The sequence below is a fragment of the Canis lupus genome, chromosome 13 (genome assembly GCF_011100685.1).
Source record: "Canis lupus familiaris isolate Mischka breed German Shepherd chromosome 13, alternate assembly UU_Cfam_GSD_1.0, whole genome shotgun sequence".
Lineage (NCBI taxonomy): Eukaryota > Metazoa > Chordata > Mammalia > Carnivora > Canidae > Canis > Canis lupus.
In genome coordinates, this window is record NC_049234.1 from 33525890 (window position 1) to 33551563 (window position 25674).

A 25674-nucleotide genomic window follows, 5' to 3' on the forward strand; every position below is an offset into this window, starting at 1 on the left:
TGACAAAGCACAAACCTGGGAGGTTGTGCCTTTTTCACAGACAAAAGGAAGGAGTCACAGAAGTGTCACCTAAACCCAATATTGAGGGGTCAGCTGAGATGTCTCTAGGGTGAAAGAAGGACATTCAAGCCAGACAAAGTGAAAGGACAAGGAACAGACACACTTGTAAAGCAACACCGTTGGATTTACTCTGGAGCTAATATGTGAAGATCAGGAAAGATCCAGATCATTGTCAATCCCATTGGGGAAAGTTAGCCTTCCTTTTCAGGATCATGGGACCACCACTGGAGTAAAGATACTGGGAAGATCAGAAGGACACTCAGGGAAGTGGCAACAAGAGTACAGAAGGTAACAGCTGCTTTGTGGCAAGCAGATGTAGGGGCCACTGAAAAGAAAGAACATCCACATGGTGCCTACGGTAAAAGCCTAGATATCTGGGGGTGTCAGCATTTTAATCAAGCAGTTTAATCAAGGCTGAGAGGTGATTCCCTAGAGTACAACCTCTGCAGCTTGACAGAAGAGGAAACAAGAGTCCAATGTCCACAAATAAGTCCACTTACCAAGCTGGTCTAGATATATATAGACAGATATATTATCTATATTTATATCTATATCTATCTGTATATCTATATATCTGTGTCTATGTGTATATATATATATATATATATATATTAATATAGACATTGTAATAATAACCATGACCTTGCAAGTCAGATGACTTAATAAGCCCTCTTGTCTACATACTCACTAAATATGCAGGGAGCAAATTACTGAACCTCAAAATATTTTTGTCTGTAAAATGTGATTAGTAACACCGACTCTCAAGCTTCTAAGTTTGTTGTTTTTTTTTTCTTTTTTAAACAATGAATGAGATACTTGTGAAAGTATCTGACCCAAAGTAGTCCCTCAATCTCTCTTGCTACACGTCTTATCAAGGCCCAATGTTTCAATCCTCATTTTCAAGAACATGCAAGCAGCATACAGAGCAGGTGTTTTTTTCCTCCTGCTTTATTGAGATATAATTGACATGTTACATCGTGTAGGCTTAAGATATATAGAGAGACATATCATACATGATATTGCAAAAGGATTACCAGAGCGGATGTTAAGTGTAGGTTTGTTGAATGAATGAAGGGGCGAACTTCAGAGGAATCCTGCAAAGTTTGACTTTTGCATGAGAAGGCCTTGGTTTTCTCCAGTTTACTTGTCCTTCTCTTGACATTCCAAGGGAGATTTTTAATTCCTCAGATGTTCGCTTACTTCACACTGTCACTTCATTAGCACCATATCTGTTTGTGAGGAAATCTGGCAAAGTTGATTCCTCTAGGCAACTAGTTTGTACTCTTTGTCCTTTGATTGCAATTAATGAGATTAATTGTTTATCTACTTCCCCATTATGCTTTGATGAGGCCCACGTGAGTACATTTTCCAAGAATATAAGTATTTAGTATTAGTGTGTTGTCTTATTGGGAGAGCAGTGTTATTATACTGCTTCATTAATGCCTGTACATGTGGTTCAATTAAGATTTACAAATTAGGTTTAATTAAGGTTTATAAGTAGTGAGGTGAACTCCTGGCTGCGTTCACACTGCTGATTCCTCTTTTTAGTCTGCTTTCTTTCTTTCCTTTTTTTTCCCCCTTGCGCAGTCTTAATTGTTATTAGAAAAATCAAGTGGTACTGGAGTTGGACAAGGAAGTCTCTCCCCAGGGCATCTGATTCCACCTACTGCCCCTATTTCTTCCTATAAGCTACATCCAGAACATAGGTACCATATAACCCATTATATCTGAAGTTTAACCCACTCACATTACCAAGGAAAGTGTAGGGACATGGGAATCAGACTCCTCGCACCTGCTATGTGACTTGGGGGCAGTTACTGAGGCACTGTGATCCTAATTCTTCTCATCTGAAAACACAGAGATAATAACACTTTCCTTGATGTAACAGACACGAGGTGAAATCATCTCGGTAGTGTCTGAAACTTATACCTACTTCTATCACGGATCATGCTCACTTTTGTTCCCATACCTGCCCAAATCCTCCTCCTGGATGAGGAGTTGTGATTTTTGTCCTGTTTGTTTTTCTTTCTTCTCTGCTCAGTGTCTGACACCTTATAGGTATTCGTTATGTACTTGTACTTGTTGGGTAAGAATAGAACTGAGAACAGGAATGGTAGGGAGAGTGAGAGAAAGATATATTAAAAAAAAAGAGAGGCCTGGTTGACACCCTGAAACATTACAATCACATCATGTAAGTGGTAAATATTGGCCCAAATTCTCTTTGCCTTCTTCCTTTGTTTATATATTATATATTACATATTAATTATATATGGTTTATTAATGACAGCTGTGATCCTCTATTTTGTAAGAAATAGATATTTGGTCTTTGGCCCCTTTCTTAGCACAGAACTCCTAAGCATCCTTGGAATTTCCTGTGATGGAAGCAGACAGGTGCCTTTTGCTGTGGAGATGGGGTGGCTTTTGGAAAGCATGTAGGGATGGGGGCTCATGGTCAAGGCAACCAACCCTGTGATTAGAGGTTGGAGCTTTCAGTTGCATCCCCTGACTTCTGGGGACAGGGGTGGAGCTGGAGGTCGATTTAATCACCAATGGCCAATCAGTTAATCAATTATGCCTATGTAATGAAGCCTCCATAAAAACCCAAAAGGACATATATATTAACCTGAGGGCACCTCTCTGGTGTGAGGGACCTGCTGTATTCTGTCCTGAGATGTAAACACACAGCATGGAGACAAAATGATGGTGAAAATTGACTTAAGAGAGAGAAACTCAGACAATGCTGGCTGTCTAATTTTGGTGACAGGGTTCCAAAAGTGGCAGATCAGCTCCAAACATTTTTAAGACAATACAGAGATAGAGTCAGAGGTTCAGGAAAGCTACAGCATAGAGTACACCAATGTCCATTTGTCTTGGCACACTTGACCACACAACATCGTTGGAGATAATTGGATTGTTATTTGAGGGACAATATAATAACAATAATCCTATAATAGTCGTACTTAATTAAACTTTGCTATGCATAGCATGAATTACTGAATTTAACTCTTCACAACCAAATATTAGAGTGGTTCCATTAACTCCTTTTTAATCAATACTGTTCAAGGAAATTATATACTTTCAATTTTATAGGTAAAAGTAAAACCAGGGTTCTGACCATGCTCATCCAATTCCTTGCTCTTCTTAATAATTTCTGCTTATAAAACAGTCTACACAATATAAGATAATGACTCCGAGGACCTGACGGAGGTCTCAAATCTCCAGCTATTTAAATGACACTGTCAGATTTACTAAGCATGTCTCTAGAAACTCTCCCTTAGTGTATAGATTGTTTTCATATGAGGGGGTCACATAAAGGAATTATACACATTTTTGGTTTAAATAAATGAAGACAATGTTTGGCTGACATCTGGAATGTCTTTCAAGTGATACCATAGTCTTATCTCATCATGATATAGCAAGAAAGGACAACGATGTTGATGTGAAGTTGCCTTAAACAACACCTAGAACAGCATCGAGAATGAAAGTTTTTGAGGGAATTGACCTTCACATGGTTTTGTCTAACTCAAAACTTAGCAGACTAGGGGACTAGGACCTAATCCAAGACCCAACTATGTCTCTCTTTGAATCTCTATTTCCCTCTCTTAAAAAAATGTGGAGGCATCCCTCCCTGTCCTGCTTTCCCCTAAGAATCATTAACAAAATCCAGAGAGACGGTGTATATAACATTATAAAGGATGGGGAAATGCTTGGTAAATTGTATATGGCTATATAAACATAAGGGGTTATTATGATGTTGATTATCATTGATGACAGCACCAACGAATGTGCTAATTACACTCATAAAATGAAGATGCAAATGCTTTACTCTGGACTTTCAAGAGAGGCTTATTCTTCTCCTAGAAAGAGAGATTATAAGCACAAAATATTCCTTTTTATTAGTACTGCAATAACTGTTCTATGTAATATTAATAACAATAATAAAATGTAAGACACTTCTGCAGTATTTTCAGGGAGAAAAGAACACAAGAGCTAAAAAGTGGAGTGCGCGGGAATGCGTCCCTTTTAATGGCATCTGTAAAAAACCAACGTGCGCTTCCACAAATCTGTGTCTCACTCCAACCCCCTCTGTGTTGCATTTACCCTGATTCATGTTTGCATCCCTTTCTGGTTTGGCATCCTTTGTGCCCTCAGTGGATGCATTAATAAAAATGACCCTGATGAGCCCTATAGCTGATTTTCTCTATTCTCAACAGACACATCTCTCCTAAATTGTCCCAGACCTGTCTACTGGTATTTATCGGTACATTTGGCCAGAATCCTTGGATGAATGTTGATTGCATATGACAAGGTTCACTTCAGGGGCTCCTGTTGCATTTGGATTGTACACACACACACGCTACCCAGAGAAGCTATGACAACTCTGTGTTTCTATATCATTTGTCACAAACCGTGCTTTTGTAGCTGGTTAAAGTTCGCTTAGGAAAACATTTCTGCCTTGATTTTCTATGACTACTTCTAAGAGCCATGCTGGGCTTTATACCTTTCCGTCAGCTTTAGAGTAAGGGTCAAATTTGGGCCAGGTAACATTCTAGGTGCCATGAAAGATAGGAGGAAATACGTCGGCTGCTGACCAAATAACTTCTACTTTAGCTGAGTAAGTGCATAGTTTCCTATCGTTGTTGTAACAGGTTACTATAAAATTAGCCTTAAAGCAACACAAATGTATTATCTTAAAGTTCTGGTGACCGGAATCTGAGAGGGATCTCACTGAGTTAATATCAAGATATCAATAAAGTTATGTTCCTTCTCAATTTATAGGAAAGAATCTTTTCTCTGTATCTTTTCTGGAAGCTTCCTGTATTTCCTGGCTCATGGCCTCTGTCTCCATGTTCAAAGCCAGAAGTGTAGCTTCTTCAAATGTCTCTGTGACCCTGACTCTGGCTCTCTTGCCTTCTTTCCTTCATAAGGATTACATTGAGCCTGTACAGGTAACCGAGGCTAATCCCCCATGTCAAGGTCAGCTGATTAGCAATTAACTCCATCCTTAATTTCCTCCTTTCATATAACATGACATATAAATCCCTGGGATTATAAGATGGATATCTTTGGGGCCCAGTATTCCATAACAACAAGGATATCACTTAGATTATGGAACTGGCACATATAACTTGAACTCAAACACCATGTTCCATTTTTAGCATTCTGACCCTCTTTCTGACGTCTCAGCTGATTTCGCCTGGTACTTATGTGTTATTATGTGAACAGCCTAACAATGTGTATTATTTCTATTTTGCTTATATAAAGCCCATTGACATTGTTTGGGGTTCTAGGACCTTGGCCCACACCAATCCTATCACAGCAGATGCTTAGAGGAGAGAACAGTGGGGAATACTAAGGGAATCCTTTATGGAAAGGATCATGATTTAAATCAAAAGTAGCAATGGAAAGAGAAAGGACATGTGGTTCTGATCAATCTCTATTTTGTTGCTTTCTCAAAAACAGATAGAAAATTTAAGGAAGCTCATTCTCTGTCACTGTCTATTTGTAAAATAAACATAATCCAGCCAGTCTTGAGGGACACATTGGATCAATTGTGATAGGGTGTATAAAAATGTTTAGTCTATGCTTAACACATAGTAAGTAATAAAGAATGCCATTAACACTATCAATATTTATATTGTTTTGCTAAAATTGTCCTCCACTTCTTATAACCTCCATTTTGAATGAAAATTAAATTTGAAAGATTAGCCAGATCGAGCTAAATAAATTTTTTTCTCTTGAGTCAAACCATAAGTTTTATCTGTGACTTTATTGCTTATATTTCTGAATGGATTTTTGTTGTTGTTGCTTGGACTATGAGAGAACAAATCAATGCAGCATCAATAATTAAGCTGACAATATTCATTTTGCAACCATCTTCTTGGCAAAGTGAGAGATTGAGAAATAGCTCCTAATACAATCCTTTAAGCAGTGGACATGAAAACATAAATTTCTACATGCAAATGCCATGGTTTATAAATAAACCTCTTGCTAATGTGATCCCTAAGTGTAAATTATATCAATATTATACAGTTTCATTACTTCAGAGACAAATGGAAATATGTCTATAAAAGAATCTTAGATGATACTGAATTTAATTTGCAGCTCATAGACTCACAGGCATGAAAGTTTGGGAGGATTGAATCTATAGTTTCATAAGCTATCATCTTGTTACACACCTGCCAGGTGTCATCTAATATCTCTCTTATTAGTGAAAGGAGTTTTACTGTTTCACAGGAAGTGGTTTTATTTATAGACAGCTCTGGATATTATCAACCTATCAATTAATCAATTAACTAATTCAAAATTAATGGTTTCCTGTTTCAGGTTAGTTGTGGGTGGGTGACAATAACATATTTTGAGTTCCATATTTTGAGTTCCCTCTATAAGCCATGTACTATGTGCTGTTTCATTTAATCATCCCAAGGAACCTATAATTTCACATTATTATCAGCCCTATTTTAATATGGAAAAAGTGATGTTTTAAAAGAATTTGCCGGAACGCCTGAGTGGCTCCGCGGTTGAGCGTCTGCCTTCGGCTCAGTCCCAGTCCTCGAGTCCCAGGTTCGAGTCCCACATCAGGCTCCATGCATGGAGACTGCTTCTCCCTCTGCTTATGTCTCTGCCTCTCTCTCTCTTTGTGTCTCTTGTGAATAAATAAATAAAATATTTTTTAAAAAATAAAAGATAATTTTCCTATAGTCATACCACTACCTTGTTTTGGGGATGGAGACAGAGTCTTAATCCCCATGACATGCTAATTCCTAAGATGAGTGATGCCCACAGTCCCTGAGAATTGTAGAGTCAAGAGGAAACCACAAAAACAAATGCCTTGAGGTATAACTTGGGAACGGTAATAAATGGCATATGTACACAGTATTATGAGAACACAGGAACACATACTATTAGATTTTATTTCTGTTTGTTTTGCAAATTCAATTTCTTTTAAAAATAAGGATCAATATTTACTACTTAGGATCAGATAAAATGCCATACATTCCTTAACAACAAACTTACATCTCCTTAAACTTTGAGTACTGACATGATGATAATAGCAAAATTGCCATTCACTCAGTTGGAGACCAGACACGTGAAGTCTTCTCACCAATTCCTTTTTCCATGTGTCATGCCAGCTCAGGTACTTGCCCTTAGGATTCTTTCTCCAATCTCAGTCTCTTCACTGATTCCTCCCTCACATGTTCATCTAAATAAAATAATTACAGAAAACCAACTGGTCCACCAGAGGCTTGATGTTGCAGACTGATCCAGGCAAACTGCCTAGATACTCTCTGAGATGGAATAGCCTTGTGTTTAAGGATGTGGGCTCTGTGGTAACAGAGGTCTGGTGCCATCATTCATCACCTTCATGAGCTTGAGCAAGGAACTTATCCTCATGAGTCTGTTTTGTCTTTGGTGAAGCGAGCATTAAAATATCTTCCTCAAATGTTTGTTATGAAGATTACATAAAATAATCTCTCTAAAGCGTTTAACAGAGTGGCTGGCAAACAGGATTACTTAATAACTGTTGACTATTTGTGATCTTTGGTGAAACTGTGATTATTGTTTTGGAAATGCAAAGTGAAGGGCTACCTTCCTCCAGCCAAGCCCATCTTGCCTATTGGAATAATAAGAAATCCTTCACAGGTATAAGGTGTTTGATTATTTATAAATGCTTTCCCATTAATGATTTCATTTATTCCACACACTAACGTAGGAGATAGGCCCTGTCATTCTCAGTATGATGATGAAAACTGAGATTGAGGGAAATTAACAGACATTCCTGGAATATTCTGGTGATTTTCCAAGGCATAATGCGATGTAAAATGGAAGCACTAAATTATATTAATGGTGTCTTCTTAAACTACAAAACTTTCTTTACTTTGTGTGCTTAAACATTTTTAAACAATAAATTTTGCTATCACCAATTTATTGAGATTGATTTTACTAATTAATATTTCAAAGCATTTGCTTCATTTAATAAGACAAAGTCAGCCCCACTGCATTTCAAAGTTAGCTATAATTAATGATGATATTATGAAAATTAATGCTTTTCCATTATCCATTATGACATCATCAGTGCTAATGATCTGTTTATTGCTGCTCTGCTGATGGCAGTTAAAAGAAGCCACAATTTAAAGAGGAGAATGCCTAGATCTTGTTCAAAACCAGTGAAATCCTTCACATGAGAAGATTTTATTCTGAAATCACCCAGCAAACATGGCATAAGAAACAACCAGTATTCCAAAAGTACAAGGCATATTCAGGCTACTGGTCTGACAAAGAAGCAACATTGTCTAAGTATAATCCTCCCTAACCCTTTCTTCCAATGGAATGTCATTTCTAACATCTAAAAGACTCTTTTGTGGAACATGAAGAGGGAAAATGGGAAAGAAAAAAATTACTAGGGATGATTAAGACCCATTAAGTCCACACCCACACACACAAATAAAATGAACACCCTCATTGAATATCCTTGAAACCAGAACTCCAGATGCCAGTTTTACAGCATCAAAAGGTAGAGTCTGAACCTCTTAAATGTAAACATTGCTGGGATGTTGATAAAAAATTCATGCATTGCCAGAAACAACTAAACGGGAAACTTTTCTAAGGAGATTGAGTAGAAATATTGCCCAATTTCACCTGTGGCTTAGATAAAAGATTTGGGAGGCTTTTATTTATAGCAGCATTGATTCAAAAGATTTTATCTTAATAATTGATGGATAAGACAATGATGAATTTGCAAACAAAGCAGATGGAATCAGAAGGTTAGAGCTGGAGAGCGTCTCTAAACTCTCTTTATCCTCAGGGAGAAAACCGGGAACATGAATATTTCAGGGACATGTTGAGTGAGTCGCGCCTCAGGAGTAACACTTAGACGTCCTCACTGCTCCAATCAGCCCACATCTTCTCACCACCCCTGATGGGTACAAAGGTGAGAGGTCAATAAAACAAAATGAGTGGGGTAGGCAGAGGCTTTGTCTTCTTTGCAAAATAAGCAAATGAGAATGGTATTATTTTTTGTTCTGCAGGAAGATTATGGCCTTTGTACCTTCCACTTTATGGTTTCCAGGGTTGATCTGTCTCATCTCATTGACCTGTGGTGAGTCCACTCCCACCTCACTGCTTTTAGTAAGTCAAAGGTAAAATGTCAACCCCACGTGCCCTCTCAAAGAAAGGCTCTCCTCTCTTCAGTCACAAATGTTGATTCTCTGGGCTCTCGTGTGGCAGCGCACAAACACACGATCAGATCTCTTTGTTGGAAGGTATGAACTGTTAAGTCATCCAAGACCCCTCAGTCTCACTGTAAATAATGCCCACGAGAGGGATAGAGCCCTTCGTTTAACCTGGGGTATATTTTGCTGACCATTAGTACAATAATCTAAAATGTCCATTATCTCAAATTCTTAATGACAGAATTTTCACTTTCCTGAAAAGTCCTCATGCGTAACAAATATAATAGGACTAAATAAAGACATCTAGCTAAGACATTCAGCTAACTAAGCTGAATATAACCCAGGGGCCTAAGCCATGGATTGGATTTAAAGTGACACAGTTCCAATTAACCAGTGAATCATGGAGAAGATTTTGTGAGTGGAAATGTTTAGAATACTTCTCTGCTCTACCCACATATCCAGGGCAGGGCATTCTGTGCTCTGTAGGGGCAGAGCTTTGTCTTGCTCATCATTAGTAAGTGTCAGACACATAGGGAACCACTCATAAATACTTGCTGAATAAATCAGAAACTTAAAGGCAGACCCACTCACCCAAGACCTACAAAAACGGAGTATCATTAGGAATGTATTTATTTTGTTAGTTACAAATATAGTATGATACTCAACCAGTCCTAAGAACCATGGCTTTAGGGACATCTCATCCTGAACAGATCAGCTTTTTTCCCCCCAATTCCAGAAGCCAGATGGCATACAACTCGGTTCATGGGCATCAGGATTCTAAGCGAAAGGACAAAGATGATGATTGGGAAGCTTTTCTTCCTTGCCTAGTCCTTTTATTTGGTAAATAATACAGAAAAAGTTTAGCCAGATGCCCTATTTATTTAAATTAACATGGAATCTACACATCTGCTAAGTCAGCCAGTCCCAAGCCATAATTAACACCAACAAAAACTCCATGTAATGGCTATCTAGGACTTTATATTTCACCAACACTTTCATGATATCTGTTTTAAATTTTCATGCTAACAATAATCCCAGAGGTAGGTATTAACTTACACTGTGAGTAAAAATACTCTCCTGTTACTGTACTATTCAGAACAATTTGGTAACAAGTGAGATAATTCTAACTTAAACTCATGAAAGCAAAGGCAGCCATTCATTGGTGCCAAGACTCTACAGGGGTAGAGAGATAATGTGTCTCCTGGTTCCAGAACTAAAGAGCGTTTTCTCATCTTCCTCCTCTAGCTCCTCCTCCTCCTGACTCCCTCTGCCTACCCTAGGCTAATGGACAGTGGACAGGGAGGGGATGGGGTTTTCTCAATGACAGATCTCCAGAATCCAATGTAGTGAGAGTATAATATAGCAGCTCTCTAGTGGACAGAGGCAAAATACACAAATTATTGCAGGGAAAAATATAAGAAATATTCATTAAGTTAAAAAGCATATGTCCTTAGAGTCTTGTGGGGTTCTTTGGAGCTAGAGGAATCCTGAAATTATAGGTCACCCACATAGGCTTTGAGACATGCTTTGGATATTTTTGTTTTGTTTGTTCTCTGGAAGTCTCAAAGCATCCTCAAATTTGAAAGTATTATAGAACATATCAATGGCCAGTGGTGACAAAATCTACATAGAACCTTGCTTTATGGTGTTCTGGGGAAAAAAAAAAAAAAAAACTTCCCACTTATCTATATTTTTCGTTATGGCTATGCATATCATTATGCTTCTGAAGACACTGGTGGTACCCCTATGTATTGGACCATCAGTGGAGCCTTCCATACAAAATTGAGACATTTTCTTTGCAGAAAATCTTACCAACATTTTCACGGTGTCCAAATAGATGACATTGTGATTGCCGAAAGCTCTACTAATCCAAATCTAATATGTGTAAGAATACTTGGTTTGCAAGGAGACAAAATCCTCATCAACAGTCCTCCAGATTTCTTTACAAGCCATGATTATGTGCCAACAGGTCATGTTTAGTTAGAAGGTGATGATCTACAAGATTCTACAGAGTTCAGGTAGTACGGAACTATTCCATATAGACTAATAAGACAACCTGTCTTCTTAAGATGTGGCTTCTGAGCAACTTTGAATTTCCTAATGGCAACAGATTTTGTGATGATTAGAAAGCGTTATTTGTTTGACCTGATATTGTCTCCTGTTCATGTGGTTTTATCGTTGCCACTGAAACTATGCACTTACCAATAAATGACTGACTGTTCAAAACAAAGCTTATAGCCATCTGACACTGAACAGAGCCATATTGCCACACTGAACACCTGAATTACTCTACCGATGTCAACTATACTAATTAACACAGAAAATAAGACCCCAGACAAAAATTTACTTGTGAACACTTCCTGGGGCCCAAAATGGAAAATATTTGCTCAAATGTTGCAGGGGGACAAGTGTTCTGGGTCACTCTGATGCAGGTTGTTGAGTGAGAGCTAGGATTAGATGAGGCTGGATTTGGAAGGGGGCAGGATCAAGCAGGGTATGAAGTAAGGACAGTGGGAGAAGCTTGAATTTACACAGCACACTGAGTGGCAGAAAGTAGTGGAGACAAAGGGATACATCAAATCAAGAAGGCCATGCCCCAGATGCCAGGGTCATTGTTCCTTCTGGCTTTGTCTGTGAGCAGAGCTGAAGGAGGGTGTTCAGAGTGATGGCTAGGATTGTCTGTGTCTTACACGGAGTTCCAGGGTAGAAATGCTAGGCATTTGTTATAGTTTTTTTAAGCAAAGGCAGCCTTGATATCCCTTGTCCTTAGGTACTACTGGTCACAGAGTTAACAAGAGACATGATTTAACAAATGTTATCAATCTCATGGTAACAGGTGAATCCTGATAAAAGAAACAAGGTTGAGGTAGAAGCATCCACACTAACCTGCCACTGTTGGGAAGATTATGATCTTTTTCCCTTTCTTCAACTCATGGAAAAGATGAGTTTCATTCTAACAAGTCCTCAAAAGATTCTCAAGTATTTTCTTTCTTTTTTTTTTAAATTTGTATTTATTTATTTATGATCTCTCACACACACACACAGAGAGAGAGAGAGAGAGAGAGAGGCAGAGACACAGGCAGAGGGAGAAGCAGGCTCCATGCACCGGGAGCCCGATGTGGGATTCGATCCCGGGTCTCCAGGATCGCGCCCTGGGCCAAAGACAGGCGCCAAACCACTGCGCCACCCAGGGATCCCTCAAGTCTTTTCTTTTGTTTTGTGTGTTTCTCAGAACACAAGGGGTTGGAGGTGACCAGGGTACCTGTCAGACCTAAGACCATCTTCCATCGTATGCGGCATGCCCATGGCAAATTGAAAACCCTCTTCTGGGTGGGTGTGTGGGGTGGGGTTCACAGAATGCTTCCACACTCCTGTGATATTCCACCCTTAACAACCACACCAGTGATGTCCGTGGTATCTGTCCACACTAGAAAACATGCATTTTTCATAGCAAGGTTTTTGCCTTAACATCTAGCACACAGTAGGCATTCAAGACATGTTTTGGACAAACGAAGAGAAATCTTCCATGTTGGGAAAGACCAATGATTTGTGTGTGGGATTGTGAACCCTGGCAGTCCACATTGAGTTTGACTCTTCCTCCTTAAGAAAGTGTTGGATTAGGCAGGAAACAAGAGGAAAGACTGGCAGACAGACAGGATGCAGATGGACAGGAGAGATAGGAGGCACACTCCACTGGGGTTCCTGAGGAGATACTTAGGGACTCTTTAAGAGGTGAGGCTGGATGAAGGAATGAGCAGGTCACGCTGAGGTGCTGGCGAGAGAAAATCATTGCCCCCTTCAGTCTGAAAGGCCACAGGGGAGGAGGATCATTATAGGAGCCTGGATGGAAGCTAAGTCTTGTAAAGGAGCTGCCCACCAGACTGTAGACACAGAGGGCCAGCCTGAAGTCCCTCTGCTCTTTCCTCATTGGATGTACCCCTTTGAAGACCCTCCTGAATATCAGGGGGAAAGGAGCCACGCGATGTAGTCCATGGGGCTCAGTGCACAGATAGGGGACAGAGGGATAAATGGGGACTCACCAGCTTCCAAGCGTCCCTTCAGGAACCGGGAGGGGTGGTGGGAGAGACAGAGGTTGCTCTCTGGGTGGGACCAGCAGGTCACAGTGGGCCTCCACTTTCTGAGAAGTGACCTAAAGTGTTAAAATAAGGTGAATCTTAAAGAAGATGCCATAAGATTGTTTTTGCACTCAAGTTCAAGGTCAAATCCAGTTTTTATCCTTCACCATTGACAAGACATATGCATGACTTAATGTTTGATGCCATTTCAAATCTTTTTTGGAATCTTTTTTATCTACACAAATCATTTGTGTAGATAAATGCACAATTATTCGATATTCCACCAATACTTAGTAAATGCTTACAATACACCAGACTCTATTCTTAGTTCCTGGAGATGCATCATTGAACACACCAGACAAAAACAGTTGTCTTCAGGGGTGCACCTGTTTGTGGATGAAGACAGATAGTAAACACATGGTGTGATGCCCAGTGTGCCAGCTAGTGGTGTGTGCCAAGAGCAGGAAAGGACGTAGGAGCACCTGCAGGGTGGTGTCTCAGCGTCCTAAGGAGGTCTGAAAAGGACCCATGGAGCAGGGGCCTCCTGAGCTCACAGCTGATGGAGGTGAAGAAGTGGCCAGTGCATATATATCTAGAAGAGGAGTGTGTCAGGTAGAGGGAAATGTGAAATGTGAAATGTGAAAATTCTGTGTAAAAGCATGCCTGGAAGCTTCAAGGAAGGAAACGGGGAACAAAGCCCAGGCGGCTGGGGCAATGTGAGATGAGGAAGCCATTGAGAACCTGAGACATGGGGCAAGGCGTGAGGTTGTGAAGGTCGCACGGGGCAAGGTGACATTATCACAGATGGGAAACCTTTGCAGGGTTCCAAAGGTGGAGTTACCTCATCTGACTCATACTTAAAAAAAAAAAAAAATCCCTCTGGCTGTGCTTTAATTTCTTCCTGGATCCACTAAAAAGTTTGCAATGATTTTTTTTTTTTTTAATCTCGGACACTTCCCATCTCTTAAATGGATAAGTCTGCCTTTTTACTGAAGCCTCTTCCATCGCTAATTTTGTTACATGGTGATTACATGGGCTGTGTGAGGAAAATGAAGCAGAGCATTCCTGTCATGTAATTATATTTTAAAAGCCAAGTAATAGCAGTTACTTTTATTAGCATTAACAATTAGCAGACCTCTTAACTTTGGCTGTGATAAAGAAATCCCTTGTAAGGATTTTGTAGTGTCAGTTTTATGTACCTGTCATATGCACACGAACAATAGAATTAATGTCAAGGGGAGTTGATGCAGGCAGCCTTCATGAAAAAAAATACAAAGAGAGGAGAAAAATAATAATTTGGCAGATAATCAGGAAAACACCCCCCATGATCCTTAGACCCATTATATTCCCAATCATTTTCTTGATTGATTGAAAATACATTCTGGAGAGCAGAGGTCACGTCTTATGCTTGGAATCACACAATTTTAAAGTTGAAAGGATCCTAGAAATTATCTCAACAAGCAGAAACTCAGAAGCTTTAGGGGCTGGGCAGATGATATTAATGAGTAATAATGCATCACAAGGAGGAGGCAGCCCGGAAAACACAAACCAGGTCAAAAGAAAGCAGCTGCTCGCATCCAGGATCTGATGCTCCAGGAGGGGCGGCTGACCCAGTGTTACCAGGTCCACTGACTCCTCATGATATCCTCTTTTACAGATAACTTTTATAATTATATTTTTAAAAGATTTTATTTATTTATTCATGAGAGACAGAGAGAAAGAGAGAGAGAGAGAGAGAGACAGAGAGAGAGATAGGCAGAGACACAGGCAGAGGGAGAAGCAGGCTTCATGCAGGGACCCTGCTGCGGGACTCGATCCCGGGTCTCCAGGATCAAGCCCCAGGCTGCAGATGGCACTAAACCACTGAGCCACCCAGGGATCCCCAACTTTTATAAATATTTATAAATAGTTTAACAATACTTGGTATTTGAATGCCATCACACACGTACACACACACACACACACACACACACATAGTGACAGGACTAAATAAAATACATATATATTCAACAGGATTTGGGGCCCTGAGCTACCAGTTTGCACCTAATTTAGTCCAGCTGAGACAACTGAGTCCTAGAGAAAGGACATAACTGACTTATCCAATAGCGTTCTGACAAGTTAGTGACAAAGTGAATTATATTTTCATAGGGCTACTTTCTATGCTAGAAAAAAAATCACAGGATCACTGGTAAGTGTGAAAGAAATTTTGAAGACTCATTCTAACTTAGCTTTTTATTTTTCCCAGATGTAATGATTGAGTCCTCGAGAATCGAAGGGACTTCTCCGAGGATGCACAAGACAGTGAGACACAGAGGTAAATCCAGAAGGTGGTCTGGTACTCTGCTTTCTAATTGCATGTGTCGTGCATGCAAGGAAATGACACCTGATTATCAACAGTCAAGACCTTGGAATGTGCTCTGTGTTCATTTCACTTTGTATTTCAGGCCCTGAGCCCAAGAGCCATGTGCCACGTCTGCATGCAGGTGAAGGTTTGACCAGGGTACCTATGCATCCACAGAGGAAGCCCTGGAGATGCTTGGCCTTTCTTGCCCTTAGAGAGTTAGGGACTTCAGATTAGCAGAGAACAGCTTACTATCCGGAGCCCTTACCTGTGGCCAGTCTGCAGTGCCTCTTATCCTCACTCAAGTTCATCTCTAAAGCCCAGTGCCAGACAACTCCAGGCTGCAGCAAAACCCTCCTATCTGTGAAGTTAACTATCCTAAGACATGTTCATGGCCGGGGGAAAATGAAAACATATTTCAAGCTTAAAATGCAGCAAAGGAAGGTACTGGAGATCAAGGTAGATTTTTTTTTTCTTCAAGGCTAATCGTGAATAGTCTTCACAGTCATGCTAGCAAGTGGGCAGCAAATGGCTCACAAGCCACAGAATGGGGTGGCGCAGTAGCCTGTAAGAGGATGCATCCAGGAGACACATGCGTGATGAGACAGAAGAGCACAAGGCTGTCCCTAGGTGATAACTGCAGAAGGATGGAGATGACCAGAATTAGAGATCAGGAAAGACAAGATTGTTTGCACCTCTGGTTATTCTGAGATCCCTTTCCAACAGGGCCATTCTGCACACAGCACTTCTTCAGAGCCCCTTGGATCACAGCGCGGCTCTGATTTCCCCTGTATGTGTTTGTGATATGCACTTAACCTGCACTTGCTCCAATCCTGTTTTGTAATGTTCCCCTGTTTTTTTCTTGATAGATGCACGTCCCTGGGGCAAACAGCCTGGCTTTCTCTAGGAGGCAGCCCAGGAAGCCAGGGCAGCCTCCTCGAAAGGCTCAGATTCTCTCTGACATCAAGCTACCACTGGAAAACAGAAACTATATCTCCAACTTGCTTGAGTAAGTTAGGTTGTCCACCTTCCTAAATCAGGGTGATGTAACACCAGGAGATCGTGATTTGCTTTAGAGACAGTCCTACACTGGGTAAATCAACCTGGCAAACTTAATTTGTTTTAGAGCAAGACAACTTGCGGTCTTGACAAAGAGAGCCTTGAGGCCACAGCCCTCTATCAGAGGCCCCTCTGTCTCCATCCTTCATCCCTTTGAACAGCCATCCCCTTTTTACTGTGCCCGCTCCTATCACTGTGCTTGACAGAGTGGAAAAGACATGATCTTTTGAGACACACCAACCTGGAATGGATTTCCAGCTTAACCACCAACCCCACGGCCTTGGGCATAGTTTCAACCTTTAGAAAATCGAGAGAAAACAGTAGATGCCATTGCACACTCTTGGGGTGAATTACTTCAGCTTAAGTTTGCCAGGTGTGCAGCCCACTGCAGTTGTTTAATTGAATTGAATGTTATGTTTCACCGTATTTTCCTGGGTTTTCCTGCACTTCTCACCTGCCTTTTCTCCAGCCATCTCTCCGTTCTCTCTGCATCTGCATTTGGCTTCCATTCAGTCTCTTCCTAGAGACCTTAGCTCTCCAAGACTGTCTCCCCTTGTTTCCTGTCCCCTTATCCTGCTAAACTCTTTATGTTCGGTTAGTCCTGGTCTCTCCCTGCCCCTCTCTCAGAGCACAGCTCTCCTGTTCTTTTTACAACTTGATAAGCTTTTTCACTCAGTCTCCTTATTTCTCCGTCCATCTCTTGTCAGATTATCTCCCTCACTGCAAATGTATTGACCTTGATTTTCTGTGCCTTTTCCCATGGGTGTCCTTGTGTCCCAGCCTATCTTTCAGGCTTTGCCTCCTATCCTCTCCTGCTCATTTGTTTGTTACACCACCTCACTATTTGCCCCTCTTCCTCTATCCTCCTTTCCCTTCCCTTCAAATGCAGCCTCTCCCCATTAGTATGTGCTATATGCTCAATCTATACAATGACACCAGGCTTGTGTTGTTAGGGAATGACACGTGATGATTTCTCTGGTTTGTTTTGACCTTGACTTCCCCTTGGATGGTCTACAGGCAGCTGTTCCATTTGAATGAGTCAAGTCTCTGTTGGTTTGATGCTTGTGCTCCAGAACATTGCTCCTCGGCGCGGTTTCATATTTTACACCCTATGAATATCATGCCCAGAAGCTCACAATCTTTCACCACAATGTAGCAGGTGACACAAAGAGAATTTGTTACAAAAGAAAGCAAACCTAAACACATGTCATTGTTGGATTAATAATAAAAGGTCAAAAATCTTGTGGGAGAAAGATGAAAACTTGTAGGTTGGAAATATGAAACATGATAGTGTACCTTCTAGACAGAGGTCACACATTTTATGCAATACCAGCCTCACTTTCTGTATGAAAAGACTGACACTCAGAGAGAAGTGCTTGTCCAGAATTGTTCACAGTGCTGACAAGTGCATGAGTTGGGATTCAGATCCAGCTTTCCACACCCCTATTTCTGAGTGGGTAGACTAACTGTGGCTGGCTGTCACTCACACTGCAACCACCAGAGATAAATATATAGGAAGACAGATAAATGATTAAATGTGCATGTTTATAATGATTGGATACTTATGGAAATAGACTGTATGAACTAAAATTCCAGAGCTAAGACTTCCTGCGCTTTTCTTTCATGGGGACACATGCTGACTCTGACTCTGGGCTTACAGAGGTAAGGGACTCTGCATGACAGAGCTCAGCCAGTGGGGGTCCTAAGGACAGCAATTGCTACCTTGACCAAGCAGAGCCAAAACACCCTCATCATGTTTTACAGCTGCCAGCAAGCTTGGGCCTGGGCTGGGAATTCAGAGTGAGATCACAGATTACCTAGGAGAATAATGTCCCACCAGAAGGAGGAACCCACAGTAAGCTCATGCAGATCCTGCCCTGAGGAACTTTGTCAGAATTGGATCCTGCATGCAGTAGAGGAATAAGAAGATGAAATCAAAATCTCTGAACCACAGAATTATTAGGATTTAAGATAGAGGCAGGCAGTACTCTCAAACAAAAACCCAGAGTGGATGGTGCTTGAAGAAGGGGCTGGGTTAAAAGAGGCACACACTTGAGACTCCCGAAAATTGAGAATCAATCTTGACTCAGCTCTGTTCCTGAACAGCCCCTAATTTATCTGGGAAGAGAGCAAACTATGACTGCAAATAACATTAATTCTGACCAATATGTTTCTCGTATATACCATGCCAGATGTATATATATTTGTGTGGAAGCAGAAAAATGTAACTGATAACCAAGGTAAAAAGGACACGAAGGCAGATCCACTTATGGCCCACTGAATGGCACAAAAGGATTTTAAAACAGCTCTGAAAAATGAGACAATAACAGACAAATAATATTTTAAGAGAAAATTCAAATAGGTATTCTAGATCCCAAAACTACAAAACCAAAAATAAAAAACTCATTGAATGGAAAGACAAAGAAAGATCAATTGAAACAATCCTATATATATATATATATATATTTTTATTGGTGTTCAATTTGCCAACATATAGAATAACACCCAGTGCTCATCCCATCAAGTGCCCACTTCAGTGCCCGTCACCCAATCACCCCCACCCCCGCCCACCTCCCCTTCCACCACCCATTCATTTCCCAGAGTTAGGAGTCTTTCATGTTCTGCCTCCCTTTCTGATATTTCCCACTCATTGATACTATCCAAGCAAACACAGAAAGGGGGAAAAAATAAAAGGAAGAACACAGAAGAGCTTAAGAGACATGTGGGACACAGTTCTCATGTTGATGTGGAATATATGTTAGAAGTAAACTTTGCAGAAATAATATCCAGGAATGTTCAAAAGTGATGAAAAATATCAACCCACAAATTTAAGAAGCTTGATAAACTCCATGCTCAAAAACATAAAGAAGGGGCCCCAGGGTGGATCAGTTGTTTAAGCATCAGACTCTTGGTTTTGACTCAAGTCAAAGTCATGATCTCGGGGTCATGAGATTGAGCCCTGTGTCAGGCTCCTCACTCAGTGAGGAGTCTGCTTAAGATTCTCTCTCCCTCTCCTGCTGCCCCTCACCTCTAAAATCAATACACACATCTTAAAAACAGCAAGAAAAACCCTATTGAGGCACATCCAAACTTACCAAATTATATACAATAAGAAAAATCATTAAATCAGCTGGAGAAAAAAACACATTATATTTATTAGAGCAACAGTAATGCTGATGGCTGACCTTGCAGCAACGAGGAAGATGTAAGCCAGAAAAGAATGGAATGATGTCTTTCAAAGTGAAGAACAAATCTAAGATTTCTAAGCATAGACATTATATTTATTTGACTATTTAAAGATTGTGAGCTGAAAAATTTTTCGCTTTCTTCTGTTGAAGGACATCCCAAAGAGGCTTGGTCTTGTGTCTTTTATAGCATAACCCCTGGGTTTGTGTTCATAGCAGGGATAGGAATCTAAGAGGATACAGACTCTTCACCATCTCTTCATTCAGTATTTCCCACAAGAAACAAATACAAGTGCAGCCTGGCAGATTAAAGGTACTTTTCTGGCCACATTGAGAGTAACTGGGGTTTCAGCAATTGAAAAGATGATGCACACATGTGAGTGTTTTATTTCTTTCTCTCCCAAGATTATTTCCTTTCCATCATCTGAGCTTAAAAATATATAGTTCCCAAACCTACCTCCTGGACTGCTGAGTACATGTGGGTTGTTCCTGCTTCTTAGTTTCATTCATATTGTCAGAATAGAACATTGGTTTGGTTTTCTTGAGTTTAAGATATGTGTTCCTGAATCTCTTGCAAGACATTTTCAAAAATGAGCAAAGTATAAGGAAGAAAAATGAGGGGGAGGCATTGCAATCACGTGGAAACAGACATAGAAGTTGGTTATTATTTTTTCCCTTTGTAAAAAGTCTCCTGGATATTGAAATGAAGCTATCAATGTCACCTTCAAAGAAATTGATGGAGCAGAGAACAGAGCTTCGAGAAGGAGAGCTGGGCATGCAAGAGATAGTGACAATCTGTGAGCAAAGCTCTGGGATACATGAGAAAGCAGATTGCATGCACGTCTTACCATGTGTGACTGCACCTCCGAGGGACATTCCAGGTCAAAGCCAGGGAGACTCACTTGCCCTCTGTGTCTGTGATTGGGGAAGAGCCATTCAAAAGACTGAATGTATTCCTTTACTTTTGGTTTCTAAGGATTTTCTTTGATTGCTTGATTCTTCATTTTGGAGAAAGGTACAGATGGAATTTATCATTTGAAGATTTCTTATATTTTGTTCTTTACACCTCTTCATATAACTTCATGTTAAATTCTCCTTACCGTGGAGAGCCATGAACTGTTATTAGTCTGATATGGGACATATTCTCAAGAAAGCTATGAGGGTCTATGAGAAATGATGTGGGATTTCCATCATATCGATAATGTGGATGCATGTTTCCATGAATGAAAAATTCTGAATCTGATCTCCAATGTGTGTGTGTGTGTGTGTGTGTGTATGTTGGAGGTGGAGAGGTGTGTTTCCCACACTACCAAGCAGTTCTCTGACACCATCTGGGTGTACTATAATTCAACTCAATTCTGATAGTGCCTACCTAGAGATGCATCGGATTCCACAGGTTCAGGGCTGAGTCCTATAAGACTGCCCTCACTTGAGATGCCAATTTCAAGACCAGGTTGCTTCCAGGGCTTTTGACCAACTGGCTATAGTTTGGAAGTTCCCATAACCCCCTTCTTGGGTTGTGTTAATTTGCTAGAGTGACTAACAAGACTCATGGAACCTGTTTAGTCACTAGATTCCCGATTTATTATAAAAGATAGTAAAAGATATGAATAATGCCAGATGAAGAGATACATGGGGTGTTGGCCATTGTTGATTTAACTCAATCCCCAGCTCCTCTCCTCCTGGAGGTCAAGGGGTGGAAGTTCTAACCCTCTAGTCACAGGACTGACTCCACTGGCAACCGGCTCTCCATCCTTAGGTGCTTCCAAAAGTCACTTCATTAACATAACATAATATGTCTTTACTGCTTTCCATACTTAGGAAATTCCAGGGGTTTTAGGAATTCTGTGCCAGGAACTGGAACAAAGATCAAATACTTATTCAGTACTATAAGCAACAATATTATAATGTTTTACCCTCCAAATGATAAGCCAGGATGAGAAGATGCAAATATTTATTAAAGGGTGGAGGGGATCTAGCATCTTGCTAGGGGAGAGGACAGGGATGAGATTAAAGTGTCTGGGGCATAGGGAGGTCAGCAAAGGTCAGGCGGAACCTTGAAAGGAAGGGGTTTGTTGGTAGTGAACCTGCCACCTACTTAGCATGGTCACAACCACCAGCCTGGCTAACACAGATGTGTGCTTAGAGACAGCTAGACCAGACAAAATCCCTTTAAAATAAGCAATTTCCAACTCAGTGTTCAATAGCGTACAATTGTGAATTCAGTGGGGTCATCTGAACTATGAATGAACTATGGGGATATATTTGGCCTGAACTAGAAAAAGGCCAACCTTTATTCCCATTTCCCTCTCTCTAAGCCCAACTGTTCCTGCTTTGACTTACAAGGATGAAGAAGCTACATCTCCCAGCCAGAAGGAGGCTCCAGCCTTATTGCCACATCCTTTTGGAAAAAAGGAGGCAACACCATTATTCTACATAATCTGCCATAAAAATGCAAGTGATTTTAAATTTTATCTAGCTTTGTCTAGCTCCATTGTCCCAGAAGCTTGGCCTTGACCAACATCTGTGTTTCTTTACCCCACTTGTGGGAGAAATCTGGCAGGAGCTTTGAGAGCATTCAGAAGCTAGCATGTGGCTAAGTGTCCTAACCTCAGGACCACATCTGTCTTTCTTCCTTTGATTTTACTTCGGAGCACTTGGAAATTTGCATATGATAGACATCTTCACCCTTGCAATTCCCTGGGTTTTCATATCTTCAAAACGAGAGGTTTAAAACACAGTGGGTTTTATAGCTACTTTCTAGCTTAGCAGTTCTACAGGTGCACGAAGACCCAGTTTGGAAGAATTTGCAGTCTCCCCAGAGAAGGGATGTGCAGGATGGATGACAGAAGTTATGGTGCCAAATTAGGATTTGATAAATCTCTGGACCAATGAAACAAAATGACAACCACACCTGGATAGCACTGAGCAAATGGAATTTAAATGTTAAGATTTTTTTATTATTATTTCTCATCTCCAGAAGATTGCTCTGTCAACTGCAGATAGGTATTGATTGTGAGGTCAGCCAGGATTATGATTCTCCAGGCTGTGTTCTTATTTGTCTGTCTTAAAAGAGACCAGAGGAAAAAAATCTGTCTCAATGACTAATATCAGTTGATAATGGTAAAATCTGACGTCCCTTTATCCAAATTCAGTACATGCATGATCCAAAGCTATGTTTCCAATTTCCCATTGCATTGATGCTACTGTGTATAGTACAGAAGTTCTTTAGGCTGGTCACTGCTTCAGCAACTGGCCTCAGATGGCTGGAGTCCAATAAAGCTGCCAGGAATAAAAGTCTTCATCCATTAAGATGCAGTCTTCTCTGTTCTGTGACCCTTTCAAACTAATCCTTGTAATGTGTTCGTGTAAGACCTGGTTTTTGTTTGCCTGTCTCAGACTAAATTTGCTCATGGTGAGATCGTAGGTATGTACATACCCTAGAGCACCATTCTCCTCTATAAACCCTAAATCTGTCCTTGATTACATGATTTAGTCTCTCCTTTGAATCACAAAGTGAACTCAAATTCTTCACTGGATCCGAAGTTCTGTCCTCTGTCTTAGTCAATGTGATTGGGGCTCCTTCAGTGGCTCCAAGGACTCTTGCCTTGGGAGTCAGTTGTCCCCCAAGGGGATGATCCTACTGGGCTGGCTGGGTCTTGTGTTAACTTAAATGAACTTACCCATGTAGAACAGAGAGGATATTATGGGCCTAACTTTAACCATCTTGATACAGCCACTCCTGCTGCCAAAGCCCTCACTCAGCAGCTTGGTGACATGCCAATCTCAACTGGTTAATCATGTGGCCATTGGTTACTATGTTCCAAGTCAGTCAACCCTATCTTTGGGACTCAGCCTCATGATGAAACATAGTCTCAAGAACAATCCATTATATATCCTAGAAATAATAATAGACTCTATATCCAGATGTCCTTTGAATATCTCCTTGCAAATATCTCCTCCCTGGCTCCACTTGAATCTTGATTCTCTAGGGATTACAAACTAAGGATTGTTTGCATGTAGGAGTGAATTTATCATTTATCCTCCTGTATCTTTTATATATGCATATATAAAAATCTATCTGTTGAAAGAGAGATTTTAAGGAATTGGCTCATGCAAGTATGGAGACTGGCAAGTCCAAAATCTGCAGAGTGAGCTGGCAGCCTGGAGACCCAAGGAAGAGTTGAAATTGTAGTTCAAGTCTAAATCTTGTCTGCTGACATTATTCCCTCTTGCTTCAGATCAGTCTTTTGTGCTAGTGAAGTCTTCGACTGATTAGATAAGGCCCACCCATATAAATGGGGGCAATCTGTTTTATTTGAAATCCACCAATTTAAATTGTAATCTCACCACCAAAAAGCCCTCAATAATGTTTGCTCACATATTTGGGCACCATGGTTCAGTCTAGCTTACATATAAAATTAACCATTACATTGTCTAAAAACATCCAGTCTAAGGTTAATGATATAACTCCTTTGGACTTTTGTTTTCTGAACTGTAGCTTAGGAATAAAATGTCTTTCTCACATAGCTGTTTTGAAATTCAAATGAGGGAATATGTTTGAAGGCACTTCAAAAATTCTACAATGTAGGCCTCAAATTAATTATATCAAAGAGGTATGTTAATTTTCACTAAAATGTCTCCTCACACCACTAAACTGTGAGCTCCTTAAATTCAGGTATGGTAGCTTATTCACCAACACATACTCAATACAGAAACAATACCCTTTGGTCCATATAAATTTCACATGTTTATTAATTCAACTGGCACTTACTATGTATCTTCGATGTTGCAGCCACTTTGTACAGCTTGGAGATGTTTATAATGTATATAATGTAATTAGCAATATTTTCTGAGATTTTAAGGAAGTAGATGAAAAATGAAGTCTGAGTTTTCTTATCAATGCATGCTGACTTTTTTGTTGGATTTTTGTTGGATTCTTTCTGGGACTTGAACTCATTCTTCTCAACCACCCAGTTGGGGGAGCTTGGTAAATAAGCATCTCTACCTTCATGATGGTGGTGCCCATATCATATCTAGACATCTATGTTTATCTGACAAAAACCAGATCCCCAGTACTGACAACTGAGCCTCCCCCTCTCTTTGTCCCAACTACCCCCATGGAGCCTGGATTTTGACCAATTTGCTGTGTTGGATTTTACCCTCAATGATTTCTTCTGGTAATTTGCCAATATATCTACTAACAGATGAGGTAGGTTTTGTTATTTGGTATTCCAGTTGAGATGCCAATACTCCATCTTACAGTCAGAGTATGTCCCTCTATGTGATGGTATAAAACCAATAGTAGTTGGTGTTCTTATTTCATATTTATTATTCTGAATGGCAGGTATTATTCCTATGTGTACCAGGAACTATGCTAAGGACTTTACATAGAAGGAACTAACTAGGGACACTGTCATTATCATCACCATCATCATCATCATCATCATCATCATTTTTAGGTAAGGGATTCAGAAAGTCAAAAAATATTCTTACAGATATAACATTTATGTGATAAAGCTGTATTTCAACTCAGACTCATCTGAATCTCAAACCCATGCTTATAGGCCAATATGGTTTATCTGTAATAACCTCAGCTTCCAAAGCTCTGTCAATCTTTTGCTTGGATGAGCTATAACTTTCCCTATAAATCAGATTTAATCACAGACCAAATAAGCAGCAAAGTTGTCTGGATGTTCCAGACCATCCGACTGGGTTGCTTTGCCTACAGTTAACCTCTTTTCATGTTCACAGCTGGTCTTCTCTTGCCTACTGGAAAG